Below are 13,113 nucleotides of genomic sequence, written 5' to 3'. Positions count from 1 at the left end.
TGCTGTCTTCCATACCCTGGGTGTCTCCTCTCTGAGATGGAGTCTCACACGGGGGCAGCTTCCTTCTTTTGTTGAGCCGTCTTTGCTGAACTGGAATCATGGTGAACACACTTCTTGCTGATAATCTCAGAGGACAGGACTGAGGCAAATTTTCCCAGAATGTTGTTATATTTAGACGTACCTGGAAGCAAATTACAAGATTTGAATATTTTCATATCAAGAAATTTTCTGATTCCACTTGCAAAAGAAATACTATAGATTTAAGTGAAAAGTGCATGTCATACTCCTTTTCAGTCTCATCTTCCAGAGATAACTACTGATAGCACTTTCTTATATATCCTTCCATAAATTTCATGTGCACAAATAAGGAGAGTTACACACGCATGCATGCACACACACTCATGATCCTACTATTTACATTTCTTTATCTTGCTTTTTTCATTTAAAATGTGCAGAACATTTACTATACAGTTTCCCACTGCGTCCTTCCTAATAGCTACAGACAGCTGCAGAATATTCTATCCTGTGGCTGTACCATTCATTACTTAAACAATCCCATATTTCAGGATATTTAAGCTGTGTGATAGATATAGCAAGTAGCTTATGAATATCCATTCTTCTTCCTGATGAAGACAACTCTGATTTTGTTCAAAACAGCAATATCCTCCACCAAAACTATTTTCATCCCCAGACTCTTTGGTAGGTAGGAGTGGCATGTGACACAGTTTTGGCTTAACGGGATCACAGTATCCCATCGTGTGGGCATGTCGTAATTTATCTGGCCAGTCACAGGAAGCTCTGTACACGGAGGCTATTTTTGAGTTATTGGTGTTATAAAGTTTTAATCACTGCCCGTTAGCTTGATTTATTTCCTTAGACAAAAGAATTACATTTGTGCGGTGGAATTTTGAGAAGTAGCCAGTGGATGGGACAAGGGGTTGGGGGCATGGAGCAGCCATTTTTTTTTCTTTTTTTGGTGTATTCCACAATACAATGACCCTCTGGATTTTGCTGATAATACAGGTTGACTCAGTGGCACATTGTGCATTGCCAACATAATTCTTGTAGTTACTCATATCTCTGTTTCTTCCTGGCTTCCTTCCTGCCTGTCTGCTCCTGGTACTTTGTGGCCAGAGGTCAGCCTCCTGTCTGTGTCTTTGATATTCTGGATGTTCTTGCCATTTGCATTCTGCCCGGGTCTGTTCTGATTATTTCAGCATGACCTGGTCAAAGGAAAAGAGGAAGTGAAGTCAGTCCCTCTCATGGGGAGCCAGTTCATCCAGGCTGCAGGCAAATTTATTTCTGTTGCATCTTGATATCCAGGGTGGAAATAATTGAGGTCACACATCACAGGCAGACAGAAAACAGAATTCTAAGACGTTTCGAACCAATTTCACTCTATCGAAAATATATTGCAGCACTGGGATGGGCAAGGGTGATAATTGAGATACTTAACAATCATAAAATGTGGATGTTCCTTATCAGAATGGATGCTGGCATTAAGCAAACAGCATGGCTGCACTGGTGTGTACCAACTATCAGCTGGTGGACAGGGAAATGGGATTCTCCTTTTTTATCCCCAGGAACTAAATTATGAAATTCTTGCCAGCTGGACTTCCTTTCAGCAGGTTCTTATCTCTCCCAACCAGTCTATGACAAAGAGTCTTCCTAAATCCCCCTCTAAAAAAAATCTCTTTGATTCTATCATCAGTGGATGTTTTTTTTCTTAAAAGTTCAAAAATTCTAACTTGGATGTACTAGTCAGAACTCTTTGGGTTGCAAGCAAGTGACAGACAGAGCCTAATTCAAATGATATTCAACATAAAGGGGAAGTTTGGGGTTTAGAAGTCTAGGATGGAAAGCATCAGGCATGTTTGGATTCAGGATCAATGGTTACGACCTTTAAGACTCTTTAATAATTATCTCTGTTCCTCTTTGGATGCTGCCCTCATTCTCTTCTTTGGCAGGTGGTCTTCCTCCAAACTAGTGGTCAGGGACAGCCTCATGGTTACGTGACTCTCGCACTCACAAAGGTCCTGGCACTGGAAGGGCCCTGAGCACAGGCATGTGAACAGGCCCAGCCNCCGCCTGCAGCTTACGAACAATAATAAATGCTTCCTGCGTTTGGGTTTGGGGACACTTTGTTATGTAGCATTATTACAGCAATTGCTAACAAATACAGGTGACTATCAATACTCTCCTAATGCTTTACCATCCATTGTGAGACTTTTTAAAACATGCATTATACAGTATTTGCCTTTCTGTTCCCTAACAGTCCTTAGCACAGTGCCTTACACTTAGCACTTGGCCAATAAATGTTTGTTGGGAAAAAAATTACCCTCCATTACTTCCTTATTACTCTGTTCCTCTTTTTAGTGAAATGTCCTAAGTGACTTTTCTGTAGTTATGGACATCATCCCCATTTTACTGAGCTTCTTACCTGATCTCTCCATTGAGGCTGTTCTTGAACTGGTCACCAATGTCATCCATGCTGCTTGCTGATTATGATGGTCACACTTCTTCCCTCTCCTTACTTGGCATCTCCACAGCTTTAGGTATAGTTGGTTACTCCTTTCTTTATAGAACATTTCCTTTTTCTGGCTTTTGTGCCACGACCTTTGCTTGGTTTTTCTTTTTGCTGGCTACCTGTCTGCAGGCTCCTTTGATGGATCTTCTCTCTTCTTATGGTAAACAATTGGACCTTGGATTTCTTCTTTACTTTACTTTCTGTTCCTCTCTCCTTTGGTGACTTCAGCTCTCCTCTTGGCATCCAATACCATTTCTATACTGATAACTCCTAAATACTTATTTCCAGCACAGACTTCCCCCAATCTCTCTGCCCACCTGACAACTCCATTTGGGTTTCCAGATGATATTTTATTTCGTTTTAAATGTTTATTTATTTTGAGAGAGAGTGAGTAGGGGAGGAGAAGAAACAGAGAGAGAGAGAGAGAGAGAGAGAGAGGAGAGAGAGGAGAGAGAGAGAGAACCCCAAGCTGTCAGTGCAGAGCCTGATGTGTGCCACAATCTCATGACCATGAGATCATGACCTGAGACAACATCAAGAGTGAGATGCTCAACCTGCTGAGTCCCACCAGTGCTCCTCCAGATGATATTTTGAACCTAACACCACTAAAACAACTATTCTTTGTGGATCTCCTCACTCTGCTCCTATTCCTTAGGTCCCACTTCAGTAAGTGGCACCACTACCCCCATTCTGTTGTACATGACAAAAATCTAGGCATTATTCTTGTTTCCTCTATTTCCTTTACTCCAATATTTATCTCTCAGCAAGATCTACCAACTCTACTTTAAAGTCTCTCCTGGAGCAGAGGCCCTCCCCTCAAGGGGAGACCAGAAAGGAAGGCTGGGACCCTTCTGTCCTGGCCCAGCCCGGGGAAGAGGAAGAGGAGGGGGAGGGGGAGGAGGGGGAGGAAAGGAGAGAGGAGGAGGAGGAATGTGGTCAGGACTCTGACTTGTCGGAGGAATTCGAGGATCTGGAGGCGGAGGGCNCCTGAGTTCCCGCCGCGTCGTGTCTGACTCATCCCCGCCCGAATAAAGTCATGTTTCCACCTAAAAAAAAATAAATAAATAAAAAATAAAGTCTCTCCTGCATTCTTCCACTTTTCTACATCTTTACCACCACCCTAATCCAAGATACCATCATCGCTTGCTTGGAGGACTACAACAGTTTCCATCTTAATTTGCTATCTTGTCTTCTTATAACCCATTCTTTCTATTGGAGTCAGAGTACAACATTAAAACATATAGACCAGATTATGGTTTTGTTATTCACCTGACATAAATACCTTCCTTTTCTAAGTTCTTTTAAAACTTGGGGGGAAAAATCCAATCTATCCCTTCTTAGGATGGCCTCATCTTTATGACTCAACCCTCCTTCCCTGTGTTCAACTTTTAGCATCTTCACATCAGCAACAACTCTCCAGCCACACTAAGCTTCTTTTGGCTCCCTGAAATTGGTTCCTACTGTAGGTGCTTTGCATTAGCATTTTTCTCTGGAATGTGTTTATTATTCCTTGATCTTTGCATGACTGTTTCTCATCACACAGATCAACTTTATTTTTTATTCTTAAATTGCATTTTAGAGAGAGAGCACAAGGGGAGGAGATGGGCAAAGGGAGGGAGATAGAGAATTTCAAGATGGCTCCATGCTCAGTGTGGAGCCCTATGCGGGGCTCAATCCCATGACCCTGGGATCATGACCTGAGCCAAATCAAGAGGTGGGTGCTCAACCAGACTGAGCCACCCAGACGCCCCCAGCATTAATTTACCTTCACAGAGAGGCCTTTCCTAGACCACTCAATCTAAGTTTACTACAAAGTCATTCTCTTATATCCTCCTCCTTTTACATCCTTGCATAACATCGATCAACCTCTAATACTGTTCCTGGCCTTGTCTCTTTCTCTGTCATATCCCAAGTACTAGTGTTTTCTCACAATTTCTCAAATGTGGTGGGCTTTAACTAGGTATTTGTTGAATGAAAATGAGAAAAGAAATGTTGAATATTGTGAGAGGCTGAATATTTGCCTAATTTTCCTTTCATTAAGAATGTTATTTATAACTCAAACCTGAAAATAGCACTCTGACAGTTTTCCATATAATCCAACATTTTGAAGACAGAAGTTCAACTTTGATTGAGTCTTGTATTCATTTTTGAAATAAATTTTAAATGTTTATTCATTTTTGGTAGAGAGAGACAGAGAGAGGGGAGATACAGAATCTGAAACAGGCTCCAGGCTCTGACCTATCAGCACAGAGCCCATCGCGGGGCTTGAACCCACGAATTGTGAGATCATGACCAAAATCTGATGCCTTAACTGATAAGCCACCCAGGCACCCTTAGTCTTTTATTCTTGAGGACAATGAGTTGCTAGAAAAAGAAAGCAAAAGAGGAGGTAAAAACCCAATTCATGACTAACTTTAGATAAGTAATTGCTATTGCATATATATAAAATTCTCAAAAATAAAATGATTATTGGAGTTGGCAGTCAACCAAGATTCATATAACCATCAGCCTCCTCTCTCTCTCTCTTTCTCCCATCACCATTTCTTGGGTGGATGTTATGGAATTTTCAAAGAAGAAAAATTATCCAAGTAAATGTGATACATATTACACCTGTAATGCATATTACACCTGTAAGAACTGTATAAATCAGGAGAGAGACACACACATCCATTCTCCCTAGTGGCAGCTAATAGGTTAAGAAGAGAACTTCACTGTGATCAAACACACTGTGATCAAACTTCACTGTGATCAACCACTGAAAATACCACAACAGAATTAAACCATTATCAAGAAAAGCATGTCTGTGTGGTAGGAGTTGGAGACAACAAGAGGAGTCACACAGTTTGAAAAGGTGGATGAACAAGTTAGATGACCTAATGATACAACATTCATAGCACAGAGGCACTAAGATCAATAGAAGATGACACCATTTGTTTAAAAACCTTTTTAGATCAGAAAAACCAGATGTCTTAACAAAAGTCAGATAGGTTTTCATACTGTTGTCTTTGCTAGTCCAAGAACTGAGAACGAATAAAGCTTTCTGCTGATCCTTGCAAATGCTCCAGGGGCCCCATTCAGTGCAGAGGGAGAAGAATTGTTGGTTTGGTTGGCATTCCGTAGGCAGCAGTTCAAGAGCCACTAATGAACTAATCAGCACCCCCTATAATTAGCCATTTGCTCTGAATCGCAGGCCACAAATAAGCTTTCCAGCAGCCCTTGGGAAGGCATGAGAGCCCTCAGAAATGTGACCCTGTTGGTGAATTAAAAGCATCTAAGTGGATGGGCACACATTACTTGAAGGAAGGCATAAATTAGTCATGATATTTACTGAAGGACAAAAGAATCCCCAATTATCTTCTCTAATCAGATATCTGTCTTGCACAGTTGGAGAAACTAGATAGGACAATGAGTCAATAATGTTCACACTGCTGAGTGGCCTTTTTTGGTGAGCTCCTTGTGTCAAGAGTTTGCAAAAGGCAATTGAGGGGGATGATGTCACCACTTGCTTCTCCGTAATAGCTGGAGTCTTCAGCTAAGAAAAGAAAATGCTGGACACTGTGATTGTATATGCCCTGGTATTTTGAAAAAGCAACTGTGGTTAAATCAACATATAACTTACTTTCTTTGTTCTCAATCTCATGACGTTTCTGACTCTCAGGTAAACAGGTCTATCGTCATTTTAAGTTGGAAATGCATTCTGAGTTCAGAAATTAAGTGTGTTTGGCCCACGACCTCTGAATTGGACTGAATTCAAATATTCTCTTCTTTCTCAGCTCTGTCTTCTTCAGGCTGGATGCTTCCTGGGACAAGAGGGTGGTTGCTGCCCTGGCTTCTCCTTCTCTCCCTCTCTAGCTTGCCAACCAGTTTCTAACTCCTCTAGGGTAGGAGTCAGGGGAAGGAGGAAAAGCGAGGAATGAGGAAGGTTCTCAAGTGGCTTGGTGGTTGTGTAAGCTGGCTTTGCATTCTGCCGGCATGGCAGGATGCTAGAGTAGACTGGGTCTTCATGGGCTTTTCCACAGCCGGGGTCTGCTCTGCTTTCCTCCTCTTCCTTTGGGACAGGCTGATGAGCCTAGAGCACAGCTGGTGAAGTATGGCCGTGGGCCACATCCAGCATGCTATCTGTCTTTGTCAATGCAGTTTTAGTGGAACAGAGCCATATGTATTTATTTATGGCTTGTTTACGGCTGTTTTCATGCTATAGAGAGTTGAGTAGTTGTGACACAGGTCACACAGGCCTAGAAGCCCAAATTATTTATTATCGGCTCTTTCCAAAAACAAGTTTGCTAACCGCTTTGTCTAGAGTTTGAGTGGCTCCTTTTAGAATCCGTAGACATCCAACTCTCCCCTCCAACTTCTTGCTGAGTTTTCTTCCAGCACTCTGGGAGGTCCTATTGCTGACCCTACTTTGACATTCTCCCATGGCTCCAATCTGTCTAAGGACAATACTCATGCATCCCTTGCCCCTTGAACTGTAGAAGAACAGGTGACCTGTTCCGAGATTTCTATAGGCTTAAGGTGGAGTCTTGTGGGTGGAGGGGNTTTCATAGTATGTTAAGAGCTCTATAGAGGAAAATTTCATCATAAATCCTTCACCTTTGCATATCTTTAGTCTGGCTGAGTATCTAAATATCACTTTTTATACATGTTTTTATATTTTAAGTTGGCTTTAAATATTTCCTTTATAAATTCTGTACACTTACAGTGTGTCAACATCCTACTTCCTCTATCCTATATTTATGATATGGATACTTCAATGGAAACTTTGGTTAAATATATATAATATATTAATATTATATATATTTTATTTACTTATATATTGTATATATAATATATAAAATACATTTATATAATAAAGATATATAAAAATATAGAAATNTATATCACTTGGGAAGCAGATATTCACCTACATAGTTAGATTAAAAGAATTTGATAAAGGGTTTCACCCAAATACTTCAACCCAAATATTTCCCTATTATGGGTTGGACATTCTACCATTTGGGAATCATTTCTTTGGACTGTTATTCCAATATAGCAAACTTTAAAAGAACATACGTTTCATGCGACATGAATTTATATGAAAGCAGAATTAGCAAAATGTTTCCAAGTTCCAAACCATTTTCAAATTAATTCAAAATCTTAAACACTTCCTTTAAAAAGTTTTCCGTGTATTATATGATAAAAAAGTAATTTTCTGAAAAAAAAACTTAAATGTTATATTTTTGAAGTTAATTTTAAATGTCATAATGCTCAACTATGTAAAGATAAGTTTTCTTTTTCTAATTCAAAAAACATTAAGTGATATAAGCTATTTAATTTTCTTTAAATAAAAGTATATGTTAAAATATTTTTAAAGTGACATGCTTTGAGTAAACATATTTTTAAAAATGTAGACTGAAATTTAAAAAGACAACATGAAAAGAGATGAATTTGTTTTTCAAAATCTGACGGTCACCTTCCTAACATTTGAGTCATGAAAATTAACTGGGAAATTTTTTAAGAAATTTGTTTTCCCTGCCATAATTATCTGATAGAACAGAAAGTGTTAGGCTGTCACTTTTAAGTACATCTCTGCAAATAGCATTTTCCAGTATGCAAGGTCTCTATTTCGGTTAAATTTAAAGCCAAATTGGGTGTAAAAGTTGCTGCATTTTTTGAACATTGATTTTTTTTAAAAAAGCCACTAGAAACATCTTGATGCAGTATATAACCTTTTGAGCAGATGCATGTAACCTATATCTGATGAAAGAACCATGTGAAGCATTTGCTGAATTAATATAGTATAATTCAAAACTTGTGTGGCTCCACATCAATTTAAATTTTGATTTTTTTTTGTTTAAAATGCCCTATTATGGGTAAAAGATAAATAACAAAAAATAAACACCGCATANAAGCGAAAGTCGGACGCCCAACCGACTAAGCCACCCAGGCGCCCCGGCTATTCACCTTTCTGCTGACAAAACAGTTTGAGAGACTGAGCCTTGAGCTCACTTTATCTGATCTGAAAAAACAGACAAATAAAAAGCTTACTGAACTCACAATTGGGGGTTTTCCACTGTTATTTTTAAGATTAAAAAAAAATCGGTGAATTGCTTTACTGATTGGTTTTTTACAAGTTTCAGGAGACCCAGGTGGGAAGTTTCCCTTCTGACAATGGCAGTCTGGGGGAGTCTGGGAGCTGCCGGTGGAGGAAGAGGATGGAAGTACTGATGGCACCAGTGTGACATGTGCATGTCACCAATGTGACAGGTGTGCATGTGCCCCTGGGGATGTGGTTCAGAGTCTGGAGAATAAGAAGACTTGACATAACAGCATAGCAAGTGTTTGAGACATTATTTTTACCTGCAGGAAAAAAATATCAAATTCTTTATTAAAACAATACAAATATACTGTGGAACAGAAAGCAACATTTCTATAGAATTTCAAGGGAAGCCATATCTTCCCAGGTCTTCTAGAGGTGCCTGCTCAGTTCAGAGCCCTTTTAGTGGGACAGGGAGAGACTCTCTGAGGAAGGGATTTTGGGGGAGGAATTAACCTGGGTCCAAACTGCCTCCACTTTATTTAGTAGCCGAGTTACCTGATCTAAACAGACCTCAGATTCTTCTTTTGTGAATGGGGGTGACCTAATTTTCTCTAGGAAAATTCATTTCTCCTCTCCAACCCGGAAAATTTCTCCACTCCAACCCAGTTTTAGGTTTAAAGGGTAGAGTCTATAAGGCCAGGAATGGGCTAGGAAGTTTTCCCCTTCATTATAGGTGACAACAGCGCCAGAGACAGAGCTGGGCTGAGAACTGAGTGAGGAACCTTGTCCAAGAGGGTAAGAGGGGAGAGGGAAATGGAGGCATCCAGAGTCAGAGCACTGTTCTGAAGGCTTAGGATGAGAAATATGTGAAAACGTGAAGCTAGTGCTTTTTTTTTTTTTAATGTTTTATTTCTGAGAGAGAGAGAGGCAGCGTGAGCAGGGGAGGGTCAGAGAGAGAGGGAGACACAGAATCTGAAACAGGCTCCAGGCTCTGAGCTGTCAGCACAGAGCCCGGCGTGGGGCTCGAACCCACGAACTGTGAGATCATGACCTGAGCCGAAGTCAGACGTTTAACTGACTGAGCCACCCAGGCGCCCCAAGCTAGTGCATTTTTGAGGCGTTGGGCACCACTACCTAGAACCAGCTCATCTTGGAGCTGTTGTTCTAGGTCTCTGGGAAGCAGCAGGTGATTAGATGGGTTGTGTCTGAAGCAGATGATGCAAAATGGAGGCCAGCCCACATATATGTTTTGTTCAGCCCACAGAGTTCTGTTTGTTTTGTTTTGTTATTAACTGAATCACTTGGCTATATTAAAAAAATAAAGTATTGCCATGAAAATCAGATTCTGTCATAGTCTTTGCCATGCCCTATGTCTCCTCACTACTGAGAAGTCACCAGTTTTAGTTGTGTTTCTACTATTTCACTTCGTTCGTTTATTTACCTTACTAACCTGTCTGGCCTCAAAGGTATTTAATTTGACCCTTAGTTTATTTTTATTTATTTTTATATATTTTAAAGTTTATTTATTTACTTTGACACAGAGAGAGAGAAAGAGAGAGAGAGCGAGCAGGGAAGAGGCAGAGAAGAGAGGGAGAGAGAGAATCCTGAGCAGGCTCCACACTGTCAGCACTGAGCCCAATGCGGGGCTCAAACTCATGAACTATGAGATCATGACCTGAGCTGAAATCAAGAGTCAGACGCTTAACCAACTGAGCCACCCGGGCGTCCCAACTCTCAGTTTAAAGGGACAGGAAAAGAATGGACAGGGCAAATAATCTCTTAGGTTTTCTGTAAAGACTGCCTAAAAATAACATTCAACATGTCTGAACAGAGCTTGGCAAATGTTAAGTGTTCAATAAACATAGGATCCACCCCCGTCTCCTTCTTAGTCACCATTTTGCCTCAGGTATATTTTGGGGTTGTCAGGAAGTCCTGGGCTTTCGTGGGGGAGAAGAGAGATTTCTGTCTTTAAGCTTATACCTCTTGGCATCTTACAGGAGAGATAGGCAATGTCATTGTGTTTGGCTCTCAGAATGAGCTGTTAGATTCATAACGATTAAATGCTTGTGGATGGCAGGTCAGGGTTCTTATGGCTGGGGATATGGCAGCCACTGGAGTGTGTTTATGTCAGATAAGCTGTTCAAGCAAAACTGTATTTAGTCCCGCAGTCACCTTGAGGCTGTCCACCTTCAGAGGGGATAGAAGGACAAATGTTAAATGGAAACTCAAACTGTTCAGTCTCACAAGGTACTTTCTGATTCTGTCATTGGAGTTTGCACTTTGCTTGAACCAGGGAAACGACAAAAAGATCACCCTGGGCTCTGTGTTTACTATTGAACATGAAAGGAGACTGTAATTGGATCTGTCAGAGGGGTCCATTTTAAGAAAAAAATAATGTAGGGGCGCTTGGGTGGCTCAGTCGGTGGAGCGTCTGACTTTGCATCAGGTCATGATCTCATAGTTTGTGGGTTGGAGCCCCGCGTTGGGCGCTGTGCTGACAGCTAGCTCAGAGCCTGGAGCCTGCTTCGGATTCTGTGTCTCCCTCTCTCTCTGACCCTCCACTGCTCATGCTGTCTCTCTCTCCCAGAAATAAATAAAAAGCATTAAAGAAAATTTTTTAAAGGAGAAAAATGCAAGACTTTCTTTTGCATACCATTTTTTGGTTCTGTTTGAAAATATCTAAAAGCATGGTAAAACTAGTGATTATGATTTTAACGTAATTTGGACACATAATACCTGGTGATAATATCGCATATTTGCATTATTACTGGTCCCCAAACTGTGCTGTACGTAAGGATCCCCTGGAGGCAGTGATCTGCAAATAGATGTCTAATAAGCAACAGCCTGGGAGAGAGAGAAAACCCCTGAATTGCAGCATTTGCCCATTTTTGTGGTGTAAATATTCTCACCAGGGCAAATTTCAGGCTACCAACATGGCATTAATTACCTCATAAATTCCTACTGTTCCTGAAATTTTAACATTCTGCTATTCAAAGTTGGTACTTACCAGCCGCACTACAGCACTGTCCCACGCGGGACAATTCCAGCTCCCATTGGGAAGCTTGGGAATGCTGATGTTTCTGGACTCCATCCCCAAAGAATCTGATTCAGTAAATCAGGGGTGGGCTGAAGAATTTGCCTTTTGAAGGCACGCAAAGTTTTTCCACATCTACCAAGTGGAAGATGATGCTTAGAAGCAGCATTTCCTACGTAGGTTTTGTGGAGCTCTAGTTTAGAAAATGATAATAAATGTTTCAGAGGGAAAATAAATAGGCTTCAGTGGTTAAATGTTGAGAAACAGTAAGGCAAGCAAAGTTCAATACTTTTTCTCCAGTGCAGGGCGTGTTATGCTCCAATATGCTCTTCTGTAAGGTGATCCATCAATAAGAGAGGACTGAGGACAGTATTTTGGAACTTCATGTGATCCTAGAACCTTTTTCCCAGGCTTAGTGTTCTTAGGAATAATATTAGTATACACGCTTCCATCTATGGAACTAGTGTTAGATCTCCGAGTCATGGGATCTTGTAAACCATTTCATTTTCACAGTACTGGGCATGAGGCTATACACTGCAGGCTTTTCAGAAGAAAGTTGAAACTCAGTGAGTAGCACATGGGAAGTCCTTTGTCTAAATGTAACCTTTGCCGCCTCTTTCAGTACCAAACTGAGGCAGCGAGGGAACAGATACAGAGCTCTTTGGCGTTCTTGATGCTTGTGGCCGAGAGGAGTTTGAATTATTCAGTTCCCAAATTTTATAGCTAGAAGAGGCCTTGGAGATTACAGTCAGAGAATTTCAGGGCTAGAAGAGATTGGAGAGGCCATCTCACCAAATCCTCTTTTTGAAACATATGAGGAAGTAAAAGCCCAGGGGGATTAGGTACCTTTCCCAATGCTGGGGCTAAGACTGTCTGATGACATCCACTGTTCTTTTACATTGAGATCTCTTCTCTTTCCTGGAAAAAATTCAAGATTCCAGCTGCCTCTGATGCCTGGTTGAGTGCACGGTTAGGGGGCTCAAAGTCCAAATGTCCTACTCAGAGCTGTTTTGGAATAATCCTCTTAAATTAAACTGGATATCTGCAACCTTTGAAATCCTGATTAGTCAGGGGTGTTTGATTCTGATAACCCAGGAGGGAGGAAATTATGGTCTGAGGTCCAGCGGCTGCCAGAAGTCAAGCTGTCAGAGTCATACCAGCTCATGAGGTCTCTTTCTCTCCATTCGATCAGCAAAACGGCTAGGAACAGAGGCGTGGAGGAGAGAGCCGTGCGAGGAAAATACCGCAGAAAGCTGGCCTGTGTCCAGCTCTGTTCCTGTAAGGGCAATAATATTTTCTGATGTTACAATTTTAATTAGAGTGAAATATAAATGTCAAACAAAACACCTGGGATGTGTGACACTAGAAAGTTCCAGATCTGAGTTACCCAAGACAGAATGTTCTTTGGTACTCATTTCAACAACACTATCTGCTTTGCATTTTACATTCATTACGCCATTGAAACATGATCCGGAAGGGTGTGGCTGAGTTCATCAAATAGAATAATTATTCTCCTAGCTCCCTCTCAATACC

Source organism: Crocuta crocuta, unplaced genomic scaffold, assembly GCF_008692635.1.
Source record: "Crocuta crocuta isolate KB4526 unplaced genomic scaffold, BGI_CrCroc_1.0 scaffold97, whole genome shotgun sequence".
NCBI lineage: Eukaryota > Metazoa > Chordata > Mammalia > Carnivora > Hyaenidae > Crocuta > Crocuta crocuta.
Note: the sequence above shows the minus strand (reverse complement) of the source record.